General features: G+C 44.5%; 1 protein-coding gene across 2 annotated transcripts in view; it reads left to right on the forward strand.

The window, feature by feature from the left end:
• KIF3C (kinesin family member 3C) overlaps positions 1-24649 on the forward strand; it is a 129068-nt gene that overhangs the window by 80743 nt on the left and 23676 nt on the right. The window lies entirely within an intron of this gene.

The following is a 24649-nucleotide window of genomic DNA, read 5'->3' on the forward strand; positions in this document are numbered from 1 at the left end:
GCACTGATGGGCACTGATAGGTGGCACTGATGGGCACTGATAGGTGGCATTGATGGGCACTGATAGGTGACACTGCATAGGCAGCACTGATGAGGAGCTACTGACAGGCATTACTCAGTGGCACTGATTGGCACTTCGATGGGGCACTGACAGGCACTACTGATGGGGCACTGACTGGCACTTTTTTGGGAACTGATTGACACTGTTGTGTGCACTGATTGGCACCGTTATGGGCACTGACAGGCATTTTATTATGGGGACAGGCTGACAGGTGTTGGGCACTGATTGGCAGCTGATGGGCACCTTTTGATGGGGGCTGTGCTGATATTTAGCACAGACCCCCCCCCCCCCCCCGACAGGGAGAGCCGCCGTTTGTCTCTCCCTGTCAGCGTGAACCGAGGAAAGCTATTTACCGATACTTCGTGGTTCACGTGATGATCAGCTGTGATTGGTCAAAGCTAATCACGTGGTAAGAAGCCTCTGTCAGAGGCTTCATATCACGATCGGAGGTGCGGTGTGTCAGAATGACACACCGCTCCTCCGATCGCCGCGCTGCATGCCCCCTGCGGGCGCGCGCCGGCTATGTTATCCTGGGCACGTCATATGACGTCCGGTCAGGATATCACAACCGCTTTGCCGCCGTCATTTTGCTATATGGTGGGTGGCAAGTGGTTAACTGCAAAATATATATATATATAGTTTATACTATAAGAAAAAAAATCTGTGCGCCTCTAAAGTGTTCGGGTTTGACTTGAAGAAAAGGTGGCAACCCTAGTCTCCTCCTTGGCACAGCTTCCTCCAGAACAGGCAGGACATCTTCAGGACCACTTCAACACATGTTGGGCCCCAAATCCATCCAACTGCACCTTCCTAGGCCTCGGCCAAGGGAAAGCAAGAGAACATGGCCTGTCCCAAATATATATATATATATATATATATATATATATATATATATATATATATATATATATATATATATATATATATATATATATCCTCCCCCAGCATGCACCAGGGGCACAAACCTCCTACGGGTTTGGATGAAGAAAATATAAATATTCATAACTTAGTTTTGTCTGTGAAATCTCATACTATGACCAGTGATATCTACTGGCGACAGTGAGAATCACAAGCCAACTTAAGCTTAGGGAAAAACCAGGTGAAAAACAATACAATTTGTGTGCGCTAACTACAGCCCAGCCAAAAGACTAAATTGACATAGTAGCCCCTGTTTAGGGCAAGGAGGCTACATAAACTTTTAGCCATATAGTGTAGCTTATTTTTGAAAGCACTGACCTTTAACAGTCTGTTTGTCAGGTGGTTAGCACTCTTGTATTGAAGCTTTGGGACTTGAGTTTGAACTTTACCGGAGACTCTTTATGCATTGAGAGTGCATGTTCTCCCTCTGATCGTCTGCCACTGTTTTTGGGTTCACACTATGAACGAAAAATGTTATGCCGTACTTTAACCACTTCAGCCCCGGAAGGTTTTACCCCCTTCCTGACCAGGCCATTTTTTGCGATACGGCACTGCGTTACTTTAACTGACAATTGAGCGGTCGTGCGCCGCTGTACCCAAATAAAATTGATGTCCTTTTTTTCCCACAAATAGAGCTTTCTTAGTGGTATTTGATCACCTCTGCTGGTTTTATTTTTTGCGCTATAAACAAAAAAAAAAACCAGACACTTTTGAAAAAAAAAAAAAACAATATTTTTTACTTTCTGCTATAAAACATATCCAATAAAAAAAAATAAAAAATCGAATTTCTTCATCAATTTTGGTTAATATGTATTCTGCTACATATTTTTGGTAAAAAAAAATCCCAATAAGTGTATATTGATTGGTTTGCGCAAAAGTTATAGTGTCTACAAACTATGGGATAGGTTTATGGACTTTCTATTTTTCTTTATTGTTTTTATTAGTAATAGCGGCGATCAGCGATTTTTAGTGGGACTGCGACATTGCAGCGGACAGATCTGACACTAAGTGGCACTTTTTGTGGACTAGTGACACCAATACAGTGATCAGTTCTAAAAAAAAATGCACTGTCATGGTATAAATGACACTGGCAGGGAAGGGGTTAACATCAGGGGCGATCAAAGGGTTACATAGTTACATAGTAGGTGAGGTTGAAAAAAGACACAAGTCCATCAAGTCCAACCTATGTGTGTGATTATGTGTCAGTATTACATTACATATCCCTGTATATTGCAGTCATTCAGGTGACTTGACGGGACTTCCCTGTGACGTCACGGGGAATGCCACAGGGAAGTCCCGTCATGTCCCGTGCGTCAGAGGGGGGCGGGGTCACCGGGTGGCCCCGCCCCCCATTATTTAAGAACTGTCAGACGAGGAGACGCCGTCACACAGCGGGAGCCTCCCGCCATGCTAGCATGTGTGAGGAGCGGCCCGGAGAAGAAAATGAAGAAGAGAAGAAAAGAAGAAGAGAAGAAGATGAAAAAGAAGAGAAGAGCGGGAGCCTCCCCCCATGCCATGGGTGCGGAGCGGCCCGAGGAGAAGAAGATAGAAGACGCCGCGGAGGAGATGCTGGACGAGAACGCCGGAGGAAGGACCAGAAGAGCCAGAAGAACCAGAAGAACCAGAAGATGAAGGAAGATAGAAGAAAGAAGAAGTATTTAAATAAAGGAATTGTCAAAAACTGTCTCTTGTCATTTTTAACATTTTTGACAGTTTTTTAGTGAAATGGTAGGGGTACTTTTGTACCCCCTTACCATTTCACACAGGGGGGGGCCGGGATCTGGGGGTCCCCTTGTTAAAGGGGGCTTCCAGATTCCGATAAGCCCCCCGCCCGCAGACCCTCACAACCACCGGCCAGGGTTGTGGGGATGAGGCCCTTGTCCTCATCAACATGGGGACAAGGTGTTTTGGGGGGCTACCCCAAAGCACCCTCCCAATGTTGAGGGCATGTGGCCTGGTACGGTTCAGGAGGGGGGGGGGCCGCACTCTCGTCCCCCCCTCTTTTCCTGCGGCCTGCCAGGTTGCGTGCTCGGATAAGGGTCTGGTATGGATTTTTGGGGGGACCCCACGCCGTTTTTTTTTTTGGCGCGGGGTTCCCCTTAAAATCCATACCAGACCTGAAGGGTCTGGTATGGAATTTAGGGGGAACCCCACGTCATTTTTTTTTTTTAATTTTGGCCGGGGTTCCCCTTAATATCCATACCAGACCTGAAGGGCCTGGTATGGAATTTAGGGGGACTCCCACGTCATTTTTTTTTTTTTAATTTTGGTTCGGGGTTCCCCTTTGGGGAATTCCCATGCCGTTTTTATCAATGAACTTCTATGTGTATTGTCGGCAATGCAATAGCCACGGGTAGTTTTAAATGAGTTTTTTCCTTCAAAATGTCATTTTGCTGTCAGACTGTTCTAAACACAGGAAACATGCGCCCCTTTACAGGCATACTATAGACATCCCCCAGGTACGAAATTTAAAGGGATATTACACTTTTATTGTTTGACTTTAAGCATTATTAAAATCACTGCTCCTGAAAAAACGGCCGTTTTTAAAACTTTTTTTTGCATTGATCCATGTCCCCTGGGGCAGGACCCAGGTCCCCAAACACTTTTTATGAGAATAACTTGCATATTAGCCTTTAAAATTAGCACTTTTGATTATTCATGTTCGTGTCCCATAGACTTTAACGGTGTTCGTGTGTTCGAACGAACTTTTTTCCTGTTCGCATGTTCTGGTGCGAACTAAACAGGGGGGTGTTCGGCTCATCCCTACTCATAACTAAGATCCTCCAGACCCTTTATTAGCTTTGTTGCCCTTCTTTGTACTCGCTCCATTTCCAGTACGTCCCTCCTGAGGACTGGTGCCCAGAACTGGACAGCATACTCCAGGTGCGGGCGGACCAGAGTCTTGTAGAGCGGGAGAATTATCGTTTTATCCCTGCAGTTGATCCCCCTTTTAATGCATGCCAATATTCTGTTTGCTTTATTAGCAGCAGCTTGGCATTGCATGCCATTGCTGAGCCTATCATCTACTAGGACCCCAAGGTCCTTTTCCATCCTAGATTCCCCCAGAGGTTCTCCCCCCAGTGTATAGATTGCATTCATATTTTTGCCACCCAAATGCATTATTTTACATTTTTCTACATTGAACCTCATTTGCCATGTAGTCGCCCACCCCATTAATTTGTTCAGGTCTTTTTGCAAGATTTCCACATCCTGAGGAGAAGTTATTGCCCTGCTTAGCCTAGTATCGTCTGCAAATACAGAGATTGAACTGTTTTTTCCATCCTCCAGGTCATTTATGAACAAATTAAATAGGATTGGTCCCAGCACAGAACCCTGGGGAACCCCACTACCCACCCCTGACCATTCTGAGTACTCCCCATTTATCACCACCCTCTGAACACGCCCTTGTAGCCAGTTTTCAATCCATGTACTCACCCTATGGTCCATGCCAACGCACCTTATTTTGTACAGTAAACGTTTATGGGGAACTGTGTCAAATGCTTTTGCAAAATCCAGATACACCACGTCTACGGGCCTTCCTTTATCTAGATGGCAACTCACCTCCTCATAGAAGGTTAATAGATTGGTTTGGCAAGAACGATTCTTCATGAATCCATGCTGATTACTGCTAATGATATCATTCTTATTATTAAAATCTTGTATATAGTCCCTTATCATCCCCTCCAAGAGTTTACATACTATTGATGTTAGGCTAACTGGTCTGTAATTCCCAGGGATGTTTTTTGGGCCCTTTTTAAATATTGGTGCTACATTGGCTTTTCTCCAATCAGCTGGTACCATTTCAGTCAATAGACTGTCTGTAAAAATTAGGAACAACGGTCTGGCAATCACCTGACTGAGTTCCCTAAGTACCCTCGGATGCAAGCCATCTGGTCCCGGTGATTTATTAATGTTAAGTTTCTCAAGTCTAATTTTAATTCCGTCCTCTGTTAACCATGTAGGTGCTTCCTGTGTTGTGTCATGAGGATAAACACTGCAGTTTTGGTTACTGAAGCCCCCCGATTCACTCGTGAAGACTGAGGAGAAGAATAAATTCAATACCTTTGCCATCTCCCCATCCTTTGTAACCAGATGTCCTTCCTCATTCTTTATGGGGCCAATATGGTCTGTCCTCCCTTTTTTACTGTTTACATACTTAAAGAATTTCTTGGGATTTTTTTTGCTCTCCTCCGCTATGTGTCTTTCATGTTCTATCTTAGCCATCCTAATTGCACCCTTACATTTCTTATTGCATTCTTTATAAATTCTGAATGCTGTGGATGATCCCTCAACCTTGTATTTTTTGAAGGCCTTCTCCTTTGCTTTTATATGCATTTTTACATTGGAGTTAAGCCATCCAGGATGTTTGTTCGCTCTTTTAAATTTATTACCCAATGGAATACATTGGCTAATGCCCTTATTTAATATGCTCTTAAAGCAAACCCATCTCTCCTCCGTATTCTTTGTTCCTAATATTTTATCCCAATTTATGCCTTTTAGCAAGGTTTGTAGTTTAGGGAAGTTGGCTCTTTTGAAATTCAGTGTCTTTGTGTTCCCTTCATGTCTCCTATTTGTGTGATTTATACTGAAACTAATTGACCTGTGATCGCTGTTACCTAAATTGCCCCGTATTTCCACATCTGTTATCAGGTCTGTATTGTTGGTAATCAGTAGATCTAGTAATGTTTTATTTCTAGTTGGTGCGTCTACCATCTGACCCATAAAATTGTCCTGCAAGACACTAAGGAACTGGCGAGCCTTAAATGAATGCGCGGTTCCCTCCGCCCAGTCTATGTCTGGATAATTAAAATCCCCCATTATGATAACACTTCCCATCCTTGCTGCTAATCCAATTTGTGATAGGAGATCCGTCTCCACTTCCTCCCTAGCCCCCTCAGTGATGTCATCTCTCACATTCACTTGTACATTATTCTTGATATATAGGCATACCCCTCCCCCTTTTTTACCCTCTCTATCCTTGCGGTATAGGGTATACCCTTGAATGTTTGCCAGCCAATCATGAGAGCTGTTGAACCAGGTCTCTGAAATTCCCACAAAATCCAAATCCTCCTTGTACAACAGTATCTCTAGTTCACCCATCTTGTCCGCCAGGCTCCTGGCATTGGTGAACATGCCACATAGTTTAGACCGGTCGCATATTGTCCTCGTATTGGGTGTTTCAAGATTGCAACTTGGACTTGCTACTATACTCACCTTGTGTTTTTGTGCTTTGGTTAACCTACCACTAATGCCCCCAATACTACCCTCTGGAATATCTTCCGCGCTGGCTATCACTGTCTCTGGACCCTCCTCCCCATCGCCTAGTTTAAAAACCCCTCTAACTTTTTGGCCATCTTCATTCCCAGCAGATCTGCACCCTCCTCATTTAGGTGCAGTCCGTCCCTTCTATAGTACCGGTTACCGACTGAGAAGTCGGCCCAGTCCTCCAGGAACCCAAACCCCTCCTTACTACACCAGCTCTTCAGCCACTTGTTTATTGTGCTTATAACTGTGGGGGGAATGCTGTGACTGGAGGAAAACAGAGACCTGTGTTTCTGCTCAGCAGAAACACAAGATCTCCATTTTCCTCCCTCACAGAACGGTGGTCTGCCTTGTGTACATATGCAGACTGCCATTCTGCCTGTTCTGTGAACAATTGCGGGTGGCTGGCGGCCATCGCGACCGCCAGACCCACTGATTGGCTCCCAGTGTGTCCAATCACAGCGGGAACGGGTCGCCAGTGGCCACGATCATTCACAGGGAGGCAGAACGGCGGTCTGCCTATGTAAACAAGGCAGACCGCCGTTCTGTGAGGGAGAAAAATGGAGATCTTGTGTTTCTGCTAAGCAGAAACACAGATCTCTGTTTTCCTCCAGTCACAGCATTCCCCCTCCACAGTTAGAAAGCACTCCCCAGCCCTCGTGCAGGTACGTGATTTCACGCAGTCGGGCCGCCCTGCCTCAAGATATATACGGTAGGTGGTCCGGAAGCGGTTAACATGTGGGCTGCATGAAGATTTTTTTTTTTGTAAGGCATCTCACCATAGTACATAGTAGTTTGTTACCATACACTGGGGTGAGCTACAAAACACATTGGTTGGCAAGGTGCATTGGGGTAACATGAAGGCAGTAGTAATCTACACTTTTTAACTTGTACCCAATGGTAAGTTTACTATAAGGCTTACCTGTAGGTACAGTGAATACTGTATCTCCTAAACTTACGGCATTTGGCGGATATTGACAGTTGCAGCAGCCGGTGATGCCCCTGGCGCACGCACAACGCGCTCTGCATTGAGACACACTGAGTGTGCCATCAATTCAGAGCACCGTGCCGCGATCGTGATTTCCATGCACGTGCACAGGAGTGACATCATCTAACCTAGTCATCCATAATGTGTGTGATTGCTGTAGCAGCAAAATGTAATGTAGTTCTTCTGGTTCTCATGTCATTGGTTCTGTGTGTTCTGTGTAATATATCAGCACTATAAACCAAGAAAATGGAGTTGAGATGAATTTACCTCCCCAGAGCTTTCCTCATCTCCTTCATTGTGGTGTCAGGATTACTTTATTACTGCCTGAGTGCTTCCCCTCTTACCCTTCTGTGACATCACACTCAACCCTCAACCCTCTGTTCTCCTCTCTTCTTCCTTGTCCGACAATTTCACCGAAACAAAAACCATCTGCACAGGATTTTCAGCATTGCGTGAGAATGAAAAGTACAAGTCGTGTTCCACTTCAGAAGCTCAGAGGATGATTTGTATGTTGGTGCCAAAGTTTTTATTGCGTGTGGGTTTGCTTTAAGAGTTATATCAAATTTAGGGTTTGAAGGTGGCCATAGATAGACCGAAATTCAACCGGTGCAGCAGCAACCGGCCCAATTTTGATCCATGCGTTGGCAGACTGGTTGTACTGAAGTCGATCCAGGACCAGGAGCCTGCTGTTCCGGGACCCAGCATATTTATACACACCTCAGCCCCCTACTGGCCATTCTTTCTGCCAAGGATTGGCTGAGGCTGCATAAATATGCAGAATGTTTCTGCCCCCTCCACCCACTAAAATCTGGAACCTTCCAGAATCCAGGGGTCATGCAGCAGAGCCTGCAACCAGCAGAACCCAGAACAGCCAAAAGTAATTGAACACTGCACCTCTGCTAAAGGGGAGCAAGAAACAAAACTTGCCTCAACAGTAGTTGCTTAACTAAAAGGGTGCTACAAGGAGATATTCTTATAGGTTGAGGTAGGAAGTTCCAGAGGATGGGAGAGGCTCTGGAGATGTCCCGGAGATGAGCATTGGAGGAGGTGATGAGGAAGCTAAAGAGAAGGAGGTCTTGGGAGGAGTGAAGAGGATGCTTTGGGTGATACTAAGAGATGAGGTTGGTGATGTAGCTTGGAGCAGAGTTGTAGATGGCATTGTTTGATTGGTATTAGTATTTTGAATCTTTTTGGGCTATTGTAAGTCATTAGTGGGATTGGCAGGGAGGGGTGGTGAACACTGATAAACTGTTTTAAGTTGTCATACAAATATATATTTTAAATAAAATCTTTATTATTTTTTGGCAATAACATGGCGTGGGAGGATTTCTGCCAGTCACAAGCTGTGTCACTCCCCTCCAGCCTGTGTCTTAGAATATGCGGGAGGTGAAGCCTCCATCAATCTTCATGCAATATCCCACCCCTATTGGGTTTAGCTGGTTAGTGGGGTTTAAGGAGGAGGTGGGAGGGAGTCGGCTGGAATTTACCACTGTGTATACACCCACATGTGTGACTCTATTGCCACATGGGCTGGTCAGATGTGATAGGGAGGAAATGCGCAACATAGAAACTCAATGAAAACTGAGCATGTGCAGAATTGCCACCACAGCTGCAAAATCTCTAGCTGAATTGGGGAAATGGACAGAAGGGGGTGATAGAAAGCAGCAGGATCAATCTGATTTTTTGCAGACTACAGAAAATAAATCCCACAGTGACTGAGGGAGTATGAACAGCATGTAATACACCATTTATTGATCGTTTTTTATGATGTAGGTTTAGTGACACTTTAAGAAGAGACATATTTTGGAGATGTTACAAAGGTTAAGGCAGCAAGATTTGGACAGTGATTGGATGTGGGGCTGAAAGGAGAGATCAGAGTCTGGGATTACTCTTACTACCCTGGCATAAGGGGAGGGAAAGATAGTTGTGCTATTGTGCTATTGATCTTGCCTGGAAAAGTTAGGGGAGGAAATATTATGAGCTCAGTATGGGAAATATTGAGTTTGAGGAAGTGGTGTGACATCTTACATACTGATATGTAAATTGGTGTGACCCATGATAAATGCTTAGTGGCTCCCGCTCACAAGGCTAACAAGGCCCGATGAATTGGATACCGCTGACTTGTGAGGGTGCAGGCTCAGAAAAGGTTCATCCAGACCCAAAGTTGAGGAAGTAGGAAGAGATAGCCCGGCTGCTGCACACCTTGCCCGGCCCGAGTGGTTAGCAAGTAAAAGCAGCCTTAGTTTGTTTCATCCAAGCCAAGCCCTACGCGGGGCGAAACATGTTGGGGTCGAGTTGAGGCTGCTTTTACCTGCTAACCACTCAGGCCGGGCAAGGTATGCGGTGGCCGGGCAATCTCTTCCTACATCTTACAGCATGTCAATTAGTGTATTAGTGATGCAAGAGGGGACTGAACGGGTGAACTGAGGAGTACAGAGATGGATTCGGATGTTTCCAGCTTGGAGATGATATTGGCAGCCATGTCAGCTTATCAACTGACCAAGGAAAGAGGTGTGGATAGAGACGAGAAGGGGTCCAAGGCCAGAGTCTTGGGGGACTCCTAAGGAAAGAGCCAAGGAGGTAGAGTTGGTAGAGTCTTGGAGGCCAAGGGAGTGGAGTTTTTTGAGAAGGTCAACTGTGTCAAAGGTAGCAGAAAGATTTAGTAGTAGGAGTACGGAGTGGGTATAGGATTGGGTATATGGGATTGTATGATATTTTTTATTTTTATTTTTTTTTTATGGTTGAACTAGATGGACTTGTGTCTTTTTTCAACCTGACTAACTATATTGAGTAATTGGTTTTAGCAGTTAGTGAGCCATACCATCAATAGTGTGTAATCAGTGGTACAGGCACCGCTGGCTATACATTGTGGATATTGACATGTTGGCCCGGTCAATGGGGTTGCCATGCATTGCACATATATAAACGTTATCAAAAACGTTTAGCCTGGAATGCAGTGAAACCCAGACAGGAGTTATAATTGTTCCTCATGCTAAATCCAAAACGAAAATAAAAAAGATTTGGCTTGGCATACAATTTAAGGGAAGCTTGTGATTGTTTTTTGGCACCAGATACTTCAGATTCTTGGGGTTGTTTTGAAACAATTCAGTTTTACGTTTTTATTCTGCTTTTTGCCAACACCCCGGCAGACAGGGCTACATATTCCTGCAGCGTCAGCTGAGCTAGCGTGCTCTGGACACACATGAACCCTCTTACAGCTTGCTTTCTCCATTATGAGGTCATAAATTATGAATGGTAAGACACAGCAGGGTCCACGTTGCATGCAGACCCTGTTATTCTTGCAGGCATAAAGAGGAGAAGATTGTGAGATTTCCCCTGGGTTGAGATAACCCAGGAGACAGAAAGATGCAATGTGAATTATTGCTAACCTGGCTCCCAATACATTTATCGCTGGGCTCTGTGGTCTGCTTTGATTAGAACCAGTACTACAGTCATCCAAGCAGTACAACTTCAAGGAGATAATATATTCATCAATCTGTTTGATGAAAGTTCTGAAATGTTCTAGAATAAAACTTCTGTTCTGTTCAACCTTTCAGAGCACTGGTAAAACTGGTCCAGCCTGACCCATATTTATTCCAAACATGTTTAAATTCAATCACTGTTGACTCACTACCTCTGCTGGAAGTCTGGTCCAAGCATCAACTACTTTTTCAGTAAAAAAAGATTATTCTTGAACCTTCCTCTTGCTCGTTTGAGGTCATGTCTCTGTGTTCTTGATCCCAGCTTCACAACGATAATACTGTACTGCATCATAAAAGATGATGTTAACTCTTATATATACTTAAAGCGTAACTCCACTTTTGTTGAGAAAAAAACATTCCCCCCTGGGTGATCTATGTATATTGTAAAGATTATAACAAACTTTGTTCCTGATTCCTACCTTTTGTTATTCTGAAGAAATCCCTCTGTGTTTGTCTGTGTCTCTGGGCTGAGTGGGTCTAATGGGAGTGGTTTCATAATTAACTGTCAGGTGTGCAGCTGCAGGGCACTAATGAGATAATCTGCTGGGCCTGCATCCCTTTAGACGTGTTCCTATTGGAAATATCCCACCAAAAATGACATTTTTGTTGCAGGGGATGCCTAAAAATCTGACTTTTATCTCAGGCAGACTTCTGGGAAAATCGGTGAGCCAATAACACAAGCAGGAAATGATGTTTCTGGGGAGTGGTCAGTACACATTCTGTGTACAGAACAACTCTATGTAGCCATGTTGCTTTGCATATATAGAAAGAGCTGCAGATTGAAAAGGAAAAATAATTTTTAATAACATTCAATTACAATAAGACTTGTGTGGCAATTGTACACACTATATTATTTTTTTTAATTTGCTATTTTTTTTCCCACAAAACTGGAGTTACCCTTTAAGTGAGATGTTACTGCAGTTTGTTGATTTGACAGTTTAATGGAAGCTGTGTAATTTATGATTAAATTATGTGGCAGTCAGCCATCTCTGCATATTCTTCACTGTGGAATGGCTGGAATCTCATAAGGAAAAAAATAATTCTTTGCAAAATTTTGAACTCGTGGATTGTCTCTGGCTAGCTTAAAGAACCCTATCACCAACTTAAAAAAATTAAGGTAAATCACTGAAAAATAAATATATATAAATTTAACCACTTGTCGACCATCCTATACTAAATTCAGTGCTACAGGGTGGCCGTTCTGTGCAAAATCACACACACACACATACACATATATATATATATATATATATATATATATATATATATATTTCTCGCCTCCCACATAGGGGGCGCACGTGCACTGCTTCTACTGTGATTAGTCACAGCAGAAGCTGATCAGCAGGTGCCGGCCAATAGATGTCCGCTGGTACCCGCTGATCAGCGAGGAGAGGCACAGGACGGAGCTTTGCATATGTAAACAATGCAGAGCTCTGTCTTGTTAGCAGGGATGTGCTGGATTTTATGTGTAAACAAAATAAGTGCAGCGCTAGAGAGTAGATAGATCAAATATAAGATGAGTGAAAAAAAAAACCTTATATAGTCAAATATTAATCAATATATAACCACTATTAGGTGTGAGTGAAAGTCCAGAAACCATTAAAAAGAAATAGAAAATGTCCAATAGCACTGTATTGAGCTTCACGGACTGCAATCAGGAACTGAAGTCAGTACATAGAGGGAGTCTTCTCAGACAGTTAGGGTGTAAGAACCCATGATGTTAACTGGAGACTGGAAAGCACATCAATCATGGACAGCACGGCAAAACATCTGGAGTAAAATACTCTTACCGGAACACGTGGGACGTACCAGCCATATAGCTGTGCGTCTATCTGGGCTTGTGGAGGTGACCTCCCGTGCACACTCTCCAAGGGTGACCTCCCATGCACTCTCTCCAAGGGTCCACCCCTCGATCGTGATCCTCAGTCGGCCGGATTGTCTTCAGGGTCCCGATAACCGTTAGCCAAACGGTAGATGGTGGAAGTGGATGGCCCCCTCACACGTTCTCTGGTTCCAGATGGGTTCGAAGGGACCAGTTAAAATAAAACCATGGAGAAAAAAGAAAAAACAAAGGGGCTCCACATGGCGCAGGTCAAAAAATAAGGGATTTATTGGATAAAAACCTTACAGAATAAAAGTGATCACAAAATAAAATAAAATAAGAGGCAATGTGGAAAGCTGAACGCCCTACGCGTTTCGACTAAAAAGCCTTCAACTGGGGCATAGAACAGCCTCTCCACACTGCCCAAATATATATAGACTATACACAGCATTGTAAAATCATTGGGTCCGCCCCCATCATGGCGGGACCGGAAATGCAGGGTTGAATGGTGTGGATGTCACAAAACTGAGTATTAGTGTAATTGGTGAAGTAATAATCCCATATGAGCACACACACTGCATTGGGTTATGTATATAAACCCATATTTAGGGTGAAAACAGGGTAGAAATGTGTGTAAAAGATCAAAGACATCGAGACACCGTGTCGGCTTGCGTTCCAAGCCTCACTATGGCTAGAGGGACCTGCGTTCCAGAAGTCACTGGTGTGTGACCGGAAAGGGAAACGGTCAGCGCATTCGGCACCGCTGACGTTTCTCTCAGTCATCGATAGGGGCGTGTAATCCCAGAAGGGAGTGAGGGGGAGATGCACGCCAGCGGCCAATAGGCCGCCGACACCTCATCAGCTTCCTCCTAAGGGGCGTGCACTCCACAAATACAGGAGGGCAGACGGCCGCTCAGCAGCCAGTCACGTCGGCAATCCCGGACAGGGAGGCCAATCACTGGCGAACTCAGTAGATAGACCACTCCCACTCCTGTCAGTGAGATACTGGTCTATAGAACGCCGTGCGCACGATGTAGGTTATGCTGGACAACACTAAACGGAGAGCGCTGTCATAGCAGCGCTATATACCGCATAGTGATGCCGCCGTATTGGTAATGGAATATCCCACCTGTGAAAACATACAATGAGTGATATTTCACAGGGTGGACACGGTATAATAGACAGATAAGAAGGAGTAGGGAGGGGGGGGAAATTAGACCCAATCTGCAGTGCATCTGGGCAACTCTTATCCCTACAACTCAAACATGGTACTGCAGATACAAGCCCCTGGACCTGAAAGTGCCCCCTTTATCTGGGTGACCCCAAAAAAGGAGGGGGGGGGGGAAGGGGGGGCCCTGAAATCCTAGAATGAGTGGATAAGATATCAGATAAATCTGGTGACAATAAACCAGGGAGACCTCAACCCCAGGTAGAGACTACTAAGGGAGAGGCTGACCCACAGAAAATGGGAGACACTATGATCCCCATCTAAAGGAAGGAAGCATATAGAACAGTGAACAGAAAAATAGTAATGAGACAATGAACAATAAAAAATGTAAAATATGTAAACCCAAATAACACTCATAACTAAAAAAATGGGAAATGGACAGTAACCAATCCAAGAGCCGAAGCATAGTAAGCAGGGACAGAAAAACTGTGTAAGGGTGTGTCACAGCTACAGAACTCAGGTGTCACTCACGCACGGTTAATGAAACTGTTGATGTCCCATTCAACATTCATACCATATGGGGTATGGCACCCGAGCTCATAGATCCAGTACGTTTCGAGACGCGACACACCCCTAACCCGAGACTCACCCCTCCAGTGAGGGACAAATTTGTCAATAATGATAAAGGAAGTGCCTGTAGGGTCCCTATTGTGACTTTCCAAATAGTGGCGGGGAACGCTATGCTTAATGCAGCCCTTCTTAATTTTAGCGATATGTTCGTTAACTCTGATCGTGAAGGTCCTAGTGGTGCGTCCGACATACTGTTTACCACATGGACATGTAATAAGGTAAACAATATGTCGGGTGGCACATGTGGTAAAATGTCTGATAGTATACTCTCTAGAGGTTACCATAGAATGGAAAGTTGTTGTTTTGCGTCTCCCACTTATATTATGTAGACACACATTGCACTTTCTACACGGGAAAAAACCTTTACAGTCTTGGAAAAAGGAAATGGAACGGGGGGGATCAATAACATTGGGGGCAATCTTCCCTTGAACTGAACACGCACCACGAAAAATTATACCAGCCCGTTCGGGTAGGACGGGACCTAGAATACGGTCATTCTTCAGAACCCTCCAGTGTCTATCTATAATCCTTTTGACTTCTCTATGTTGGGTAGAGAAAGCAGTGAAAAATGACCATTTATGAGGGTTGTCACCCTGTGTTTTAGGACGGTCTATCAAAAGTGAATTTCTATCCACATCCCCGACTTCCTTAATGATGTTATCAAGGTCAGATGGTCTGTATCCCTTTTCCAGAAATCTTTTTTTGAGAGTTTGGCACTGTGACCGAAAGTCCTCAGTGTTGCTACAATTACGTCGCAACCTGAGGAACTGTCCTTTAGGGACAGATTTCAGCCACTGCTGATGGTGGCAACTGTCCACCGGGATATACCCGTTGCGGTCTGTGGGCTTAAAAAACGTTTTAAGTACCAATTGTCTGTTCACCACAGACACTTCCAGATCAAGGAAATGTATAGTCTCAGGGCTGGCCTCAAAACACAAAGAGATGTTTCTATCATTGGTGTTGAGATAGTCCATATACTCTTCAAGTGACCTAAGGTCACCCTTCCATAGGAGGAGGATGTCGTCTATATACCTAGCCCACAGAACCAACTGTGGTGGTCTGCCGGCATAGACGACATCCTCCTCCCACAGGGCCATGAAAAGGTTGGCCAGACTCGGGGCGTATTTGGCCCCCATGGCAACACCCTTGGTCTGAGAGTAATAGGTTCCCTGAAACCAAAAATAGTTATGTTCCGTAGCGAACTTAAGGAGTTCCATAACATAATTTCTGTGGATCAGGGGAAGGTCAGAGTCCCTAGAAAGGAACAAATTTACAGCCGCCAGTCCCTGGTCCAATGGGATGGACGTATACAGTGCGGAAACATCCGCAGTGGCTAAAAGAAGGCCATCCTGGTATTCAACCTGTTCTAGAAGGTTAATCGCAGCCCTAGTGTCCTTTAAATAGGAAGGCATCTGTTTGACCAGGGGCTGAAGATAGAAATCGATATACCTCCCGATTCGTGAAGTAACCGAATCTATCCCACTTACGATGGGGCGACCGGGAGGATTGGTGGGATTCTTATGCACTTTCGGGAGGTAATAAATGACCGGTATCCGGGGTGCTGCTGGTACCAAGAAATCTCTCTCTTTTTGGTTAAGTATGTTGAGTGAGAAACCCTCATCTAAAAGGGCCGTGAGTGCCCGTTTATAGTCCTTCGTAGGGTCCTTAGGGAGGATGTTATAAGTAGTACGGTCATCTAATAAGCGTTTCATTTCGGCAATATAGTCGGCCTTATCCAAGACCACTATACCACCGCCCTTATCCGCCGGGCGGATAACTAGATTGTTCCTATCGCAGAGAGAATTAATACCTGCCTTAATGGCTGGATCTTGATATATGTGTTTGGCAGGGATTTTTTCCAAATCGTGTAACACCAGTTCTTTAAAGACATTGACAGAATGAGACGTGTTATTTGGGGGGTTGAAAAGTGATGGGTTAGAGAGACCCGAGTGTCTAATATCACTTGGTCCCCTAATCCTAGAATTGTTAACAGGTTGGGACAAAAAATGTCTTTGTATATTCAACTTGCGGACGTATTTATGTACATCCACGAACATGGAGAATTTATTTAGTTTTTTGGGGGGAACAAATTTCAGTCCCTTATCCAAGATATATTTTTCATGATCAGAAAGACTGACCTTACTCAAATTATATATACCGGCACCTAGTGTAGCCTTTTTCTCTTTCCTCCATTGTAATCGCCAACCTCCTCTACATCCTCTCTTGGTCTTGGGCTTCGAGGGGGGTGGTTGTACCCTGGTTTGTGAAAACCCGGAGTATGGGAAGGGCCAGGATGGTTGGGATGATAAGCCACTCTGTTGTAGTCACCATTCCCATTGTCATTGTAATAAGTGTAATCATGATGTGTATCTCGAGGTTGTTCATCTCGGAGAGCGGAAAAACGGTTACTCACGTGGACAGGGGTACCATAGCCATAACCATCCATAGGATGGTCAGTTCTGGTATTGTATTTTGGATCGTATTGACCTTGATGGGAGCCCCTGCCCCTGTGTCCTCCGTTGGCCCCACCTCTACCATTGAATTGTTTACCTCTCCGACCCGAGGGGTGCCTACCGCGGTACGGCACTGAAGTATAACCCCCGGGACCGGAGGGGTATCTCCCATGATTCGAATCACCGGGGGGCTGATACACCTGTGGTACAGGTCTGAGGGTAGGGAGGTTGGGCCTTGGTTCGGTTGATCTATTAGGCCTATGGGGTGGATCATAGGTTAACCTTCTATCTGGATGGTAAGTAGTTGGTTCGACATTGTCAGCGGGGATGCTAGTAGACCCAGGGTCAGCTCCCTGCGCTATCTTTTTCTGCCATCCAAAAACCAAACCGTTTTTATAGTCAGAAACATCCCGGTTGTACTTTTTTTGTTTTTTGTTCCGTTGGTCCTTCTCCTCCTTCTCTAAGAAATTTCTAAGGTTGGTGGAGTGGGAGGTGTATTCGGGCAATCCATTGGATGGGAGGAGCTTATCCTTAAGATCTCTAATTTCCAAATCCAATGCAGCCAGTCTACTACGCTTCCTCTCCACCAAGAAGCCGATCAGCTTGATACCAGCTTCATTAAAGTAACGGAACCACGGATCTAAATCGGAATCTCCCTGTTGTGGAGATACATCCCACCGTAGACCTCTCGGGACCATTTTTTCTTTAATATACTGCTCTAGGAAAGCAGTATCCCACTGTAAATGGAGTTCAGTGGTCATTAAATTTTTAAGCCTTAAAAACAGTCCACCCATTTCAGTATCAGTGTTATTGAGTACAAAAACACCCTCTGTGTTAATAGACCTGTTGGTCCTATATTCAAACACATCCATAATGAAGTAGTATGAAAAAATGTGGATCGCTGCAACCGCTAAGTGGTCAAAGGTAAAATGTGATGTGAAAAAACAAGTTGCGCTGACCCTAAAAAAGTGAATGGATAAAAAGCTGCTAGCACACAAACAAACCAAGTTTCATAAAGTGTAAACAAAATAAGTGCAGCGCTAGAGAGTAGATAGATCAAATATAAGATGAGTGAAAAAAAAAAACCTTATATAGTCAAATATTAATCAATATATAACCACTATTAGGTGTGAGTGAAAGTCCAGAAACCATTAAAAAGAAATAGAAAATGTCCAATAGCACTGTATTGAGCTTCACGGACTGCAATCAGGAACTGAAGTCAGTACATAGAGGGAGTCTTCTCAGACAGTTAGGGTGTAAGAACCCATGATGTTAACTGGAGACTGGAAAGCACATCAATCAGGGGCAGGGGCAGGGGCTCCCATCAAGGTCAATACGATCCAAAATACAATACCAGAACTGACCATCCTATGGATGGTTATGGCTATGGTACCCCTGTCCACGTGAGTAACCGTTTTTCCGCTCTCCGAGATGAACAACCTCGAGATACACATCATGATTACACTTATTACAATGACAATGGGAATGGTGACTACAACAGAGTGGCTTATCATCCCAACCATCCTGGCCCTTCCCATACTCCGGGTTTTCACAAACCAGGGTACAACCACCCCCCTCGAAGCCCAAGACCAAGAGAGGATGTAGAGGAGGTTGGCGATTACAATGGAGGAAAGAGAAAAAGGCTACACTAGGTGCCGGTATATATAATTTGAGTAAGGTCAGTCTTTCTGATCATGAAAAATATATCTTGGATAAGGGACTGAAATTTGTTCCCCCCAAAAAACTAAATAAATTCTCCATGTTCGTGGATGTACATAAATACGTCCGCAAGTTGAATATACAAAGACATTTTTTGTCCCAACCTGTTAACAATTCTAGGATTAGGGGACCAAGTGATATTAGACACTCGGGTCTCTCTAACCCATCACTTTTCAACCCCCCAAATAACACGTCTCATTCTGTCAATGTCTTTAAAGAACTGGTGTTACACGATTTGGAAAAAATCCCTGCCAAACACATATATCAAGATCCAGCCATTAAGGCAGGTATTAATTCTCTCTGCGATAGGAACAATCTAGTTATCCGCCCGGCGGATAAGGGCGGTGGTATAGTGGTCTTGGATAAGGCCGACTATATTGCCGAAATGAAACGCTTATTAGATGACCGTACTACTTATAACATCCTCCCTAAGGACCCTACGAAGGACTATAAACGGGCACTCACGGCCCTTTTAGATGAGGGTTTCTCACTCAACATACTTAACCAAAAAGAGAGAGATTTCTTGGTACCAGCAGCACCCCGGATACCGGTCATTTATTACCTCCCGAAAGTGCATAAGAATCCCACCAATCCTCCCGGTCGCCCCATCGTAAGTGGGATAGATTCGGTTACTTCACGAATCGGGAGGTATATTGATTTCTATCTTCAGCCCCTGGTCAAACAGATGCCTTCCTATTTAAAGGACACTAGGGCTGCGATTAACCTTCTAGAACAGGTTGAATACCAGGATGGCCTTCTTTTAGCCACTGCGGATGTTTCCGCACTGTATACGTCCATCCCATTGGACCAGGGACTGGCGGCTGTAAATTTGTTCCTTTCTAGGGACTCTGACCTTCCCCTGATCCACAGAAATTATGTTATGGAACTCCTTAAGTTCGCTACGGAACATAACTATTTTTGGTTTCAGGGAACCTATTACTCTCAGACCAAGGGTGTTGCCATGGGGGCCAAATACGCCCCGAGTCTGGCCAACCTTTTCATGGCCCTGTGGGAGGAGGATGTCGTCTATGCCGGCAGACCACCACAGTTGGTTCTGTGGGCTAGGTATATAGACGACATCCTCCTCCTATGGAAGGGTGACCTTAGGTCACTTGAAGAGTATATGGACTATCTCAACACCAATGATAGAAACATCTCTTTGTGTTTTGAGGCCAGCCCTGAGACTATACATTTCCTTGATCTGGAAGTGTCTGTGGTGAACAGACAATTGGTACTTAAAACGTTTTTTAAGCCCACAGACCGCAACGGGTATATCCCGGTGGACAGTTGCCACCATCAGCAGTGGCTGAAATCTGTCCCTAAAGGACAGTTCCTCAGGTTGCGACGTAATTGTAGCAACACTGAGGACTTTCGGTCACAGTGCCAAACTCTCAAAAAAAGATTTCTGGAAAAGGGATACAGACCATCTGACCTTGATAACATCATTAAGGAAGTCGGGGATGTGGATAGAAATTCACTTTTGATAGACCGTCCTAAAACACAGGGTGACAACCCTCATAAATGGTCATTTTTCACTGCTTTCTCTACCCAACATAGAGAAGTCAAAAGGATTATAGATAGACACTGGAGGGTTCTGAAGAATGACCGTATTCTAGGTCCCGTCCTACCCGAACGGGCTGGTATAATTTTTCGTGGTGCGTGTTCAGTTCAAGGGAAGATTGCCCCCAATGTTATTGATCCCCCCCGTTCCATTTCCTTTTTCCAAGACTGTAAAGGTTTTTTCCCGTGTAGAAAGTGCAATGTGTGTCTACATAATATAAGTGGGAGACGCAAAACAACAACTTTCCATTCTATGGTAACCTCTAGAGAGTATACTATCAGACATTTTACCACATGTGCCACCCGACATATTGTTTACCTTATTACATGTCCATGTGGTAAACAGTATGTCGGACGCACCACTAGGACCTTCACGATCAGAGTTAACGAACATATCGCTAAAATTAAGAAGGGCTGCATTAAGCATAGCGTTCCCCGCCACTATTTGGAAAGTCACAATAGGGACCCTACAGGCACTTCCTTTATCATTATTGACAAATTTGTCCCTCACTGGAGGGGTGAGTCTCGGGTTAGGGGTGTGTCGCGTCTCGAAACGTACTGGATCTATGAGCTCGGGTGCCATACCCCATATGGTATGAATGTTGAATGGGACATCAACAGTTTCATTAACCGTGCGTGAGTGACACCTGAGTTCTGTAGCTGTGACACACCCTTACACAGTTTTTCTGTCCCTGCTTACTATGCTTCGGCTCTTGGATTGGTTACTGTCCATTTCCCATTTTTTTAGTTATGAGTGTTATTTGGGTTTACATATTTTACATTTTTTATTGTTCATTGTCTCATTACTATTTTTCTGTTCACTGTTCTATATGCTTCCTTCCTTTAGATGGGGATCATAGTGTCTCCCATTTTCTGTGGGTCAGCCTCTCCCTTAGTAGTCTCTACCTGGGGTTGAGGTCTCCCTGGTTTATTGTCACCAGATTTATCTGATATCTTATCCACTCATTCTAGGATTTCAGGGCCCCCCCTTCCCCCCCCCCCTCCTTTTTTGGGGTCACCCAGATAAAGGGGGCACTTTATCTGGGTGACCCCTATGCGGTATATAGCGCTGCTATGACAGCGCTCTCCGTGTAGTGTTGTCCAGCATAACCTACATCGTGCGCACGGCGTTCTATAGACCAGTATCTCACTGACAGGAGTGGGAGTGGTCTATCTACTGAGTTCGCCAGTGATTGGCCTCCCTGTCCGGGATTGCCGACGTGACTGGCTGCTGAGCGGCCGTCTGCCCTCCTGTATTTGTGGAGTGCACGCCCCTTAGGAGGAAGCTGATGAGGTGTCGGCGGCCTATTGGCCGCTGGCGTGCATCTCCCCCTCACTCCCTTCTGGGATTACACGCCCCTATCGATGACTGAGAGAAACGTCAGCGGTGCCGAATGCGCTGACCGTTTCCCTTTCCGGTCACACACCAGTGACTTCTGGAACGCAGGTCCCTCTAGCCATAGTGAGGCTTGGAACGCAAGCCGACACGGTGTCTCGATGTCTTTGATCTTTTACACACATTTCTACCCTGTTTTCACCCTAAATATGGGTTTATATACATAACCCAATGCAGTGTGTGTGCTCATATGGGATTATTATTTCACCAATTACACTAATACTCAGTTTTGTGACATCCACACCATTCAACCCTGCATTTCCGGTCCCGCCATGATGGGGGCGGACCCAATGATTTTACAATGCTGTGTATAGTCTATATATATTTGGGCAGTGTGGAGAGGCTGTTCTATGCCCCAGTTGAAGGCTTTTTAGTCGAAACGCGTAGGGCGTTCAGCTTTCCACATTGCCTCTTATTTTATTTTATTTTGTGATCACTTTTATTCTGTAAGGTTTTTATCCAATAAATCCCTTATTTTTTGACCTGCGCCATGTGGAGCCCCTTTGTTTTTTCTTTTTTCTCCATGGTTTTATTTTAACTGGTCCCTTCGAACCCATCTGGAACCAGAGAACGTGTGAGGGGGCCATCCACTTCCACCATCTACCGTTTGGCTAACGGTTATCGGGACCCTGAAGACAATCCGGCCGACTGAGGATCACGATCGAGGGGTGGACCCTTGGAGAGAGTGCATGGGAGGTCACCCTTGGAGAGTGTGCACGGGAGGTCACCTCCACAAGCCCAGATAGACGCACAGCTATATGGCTGGTACGTCCCACGTGTTCCGGTAAGAGTATTTTACTCCAGATGTTTTGCCGTGCTGTCCATGATTGATGTGCTTTCCAGTCTCCAGTTAACATCATGGGTTCTTACACCCTAACTGTCTGAGAAGACTCCCTCTATGTACTGACTTCAGTTCCTGATTGCAGTCCGTGAAGCTCAATACAGTGCTATTGGACATTTTCTATTTCTTTTTAATGGTTTCTGGACTTTCACTCACACCTAATAGTGGTTATATATTGATTAATATTTGACTATATAAGGTTTTTTTTTTTTCACTCATCTTATATTTGATCTATCTACTCTCTAGCGCTGCACTTATTTTGTTTACACTTTATGAAACTTGGTTTGTTTGTGTGCTAGCAGCTTTTTATCCATTCACTTTTTTAGGGTCAGCGCAACTTGTTTTTTCACATCACATGTGCTGGATTTTGTTTCCCCGCTAAGCAGGGAATAAAATGCAGCACGTCCCTTAGTAAAAGCACCACACTGTGTACACATAAACACTGGTTAACCTTTTTATCACCCAAGATGTTTAACCTCTTCCCAGCCAGTGTCATTAGTACAGTGACAGTGCATATTTTTAGCCCTGATCACTGTATTAGTGTCACTGGTTTCCACACAGTGTCAAAAGTGTCAGATTGCCCGCCGCAACATCACAGTCCCGCTATAAGTCGCTGATCGCCGCCATTACTAGTATAAAAATAAATAAAGAAATTCCAGTGTATACGATAGTTTGTAGGTGCTATATCGCGGTTGCAAAAAAAAAAAAAAATCAATATACGCTTATTGGTATTTCTTTTACCAAAAATATGTAGCAGAATACACATTGGCCTAGATTTATGAAGAAATTAGATTTTTTTAATTTTTTTTATTGAATATGTTTTATACAAAGCATTTACTATGTGAAAAAAAATAAATAGTAGCACTTAGGCCTCTTTCACACGGGGCGGATCAGTGATGATCCACCCCGTGAACATCCGCTGGCTCAGCGGGGATCGCTCCGCCGATCCCCGCTGAGCAGGAAGATGACAGGTGCATCGCTGCACGCTGTGCAGCGGCGGACCTGTCAGAGCGCCGCTCTCCCCTATGGGGGATCGGGTGATGACGGACCGTAGTGTCCGTCGTCACCCGATCCGATAACGGATGGAAAAGTAGGTTTTTCCTCCGTTACACTTTTCGGATCGGAGCGGGGTCGGATGTCAGCGGACATGTCACCGCTGACATCCGACGCTCCATAGGGATGAATGTATGTCCGTTTTTCATCCGAAAACGGAAGGATGAAAAACGGACATACGGATCGTCCGTGTGAAAGAGGCCTAATAATTAAAATCAGAAAAACACCCAGTGGCAAGTTTCAGTAATTGCCAAACTGATAATACATTTAGTTACGGACTATTGTAGTCCTTAACTAAACAGTCCATGAATCAGACACGATGTCTTAATTGATAAACATGCAATCTTGAAAACCTTCCACCACACTGCGTTCACTTGGTGATTCCACTCCCCTCTAGATATGCACTCACCAGATGAAAGTGCCTTGCATTCTCATGCTCGGCAAATAAGCATCAACCCTCACAGGGTTAAATCATCCAGCGATATCCAATCATGAAACCAGACGCCATAGACTCTCCACATATAATAAAACAAAGTGCTTCGATAGTGCAGTAACATTATGTTAAATTTATTATATTAAAGAAGCTTCAAACATTGCACTCACATGAACCAGGTAAGTAAAAGCATGTGTAAATTCACTGCAACAGCAAGAACTGGCGTGGTATGGTCACAGCAGACCCCGCATGTGTGGACTGTGATCGTAAACCTCGGAGCGTCACTTCCCGTGTAGCATGAAACATAGCAAGCCACGTTCTGACGCATTTCGTTGTCACGACTTCCTCTTGGGATTGATCTTACTTACCTGGTTCATGTGAGCGCATTGTTTGAAGCTTTTTTAATATAATATATTTATCATAATGTTACTGCACTTTGTTTTATTATATGTGGAGAGTCTATGTCATCTGGTTTCATGATTGGATATCGCTGGATGATTTAACCCTGTGAGGGTTGATGCTTATTTGCTGAGCATGAGAATGCAAGGCACTTTCATCTGGTGAGTGCATATCTAGAGGGAAGTGGAATCACCAAGTGCACGCGGTGTGGTGGAAGATTTTCAAGTTTACATGTTTATCACTTAAGACATCATGTTTTATTCATGGACTGTTTAGTTACCGACTATGTTCACAATAGTATACTTTATGTATTATCATTTTGGCAATTTCTAATGCCCCGTACACACGGTCGGATTTTCCGATGGAAAATGTGTGATAGGACCTTGTTGTCGGAAATTCCGACCGTGTGTGGGCTCCATCACACATTTTCCATCGGATTTTCCGACACACAAAGTTTGAGAGCAG

The sequence above is a fragment of the Aquarana catesbeiana genome, linkage group LG04 (genome assembly GCF_042186555.1).
Source record: "Aquarana catesbeiana isolate 2022-GZ linkage group LG04, ASM4218655v1, whole genome shotgun sequence".
Classification (NCBI taxonomy): Eukaryota; Metazoa; Chordata; class Amphibia; order Anura; family Ranidae; genus Aquarana; species Aquarana catesbeiana.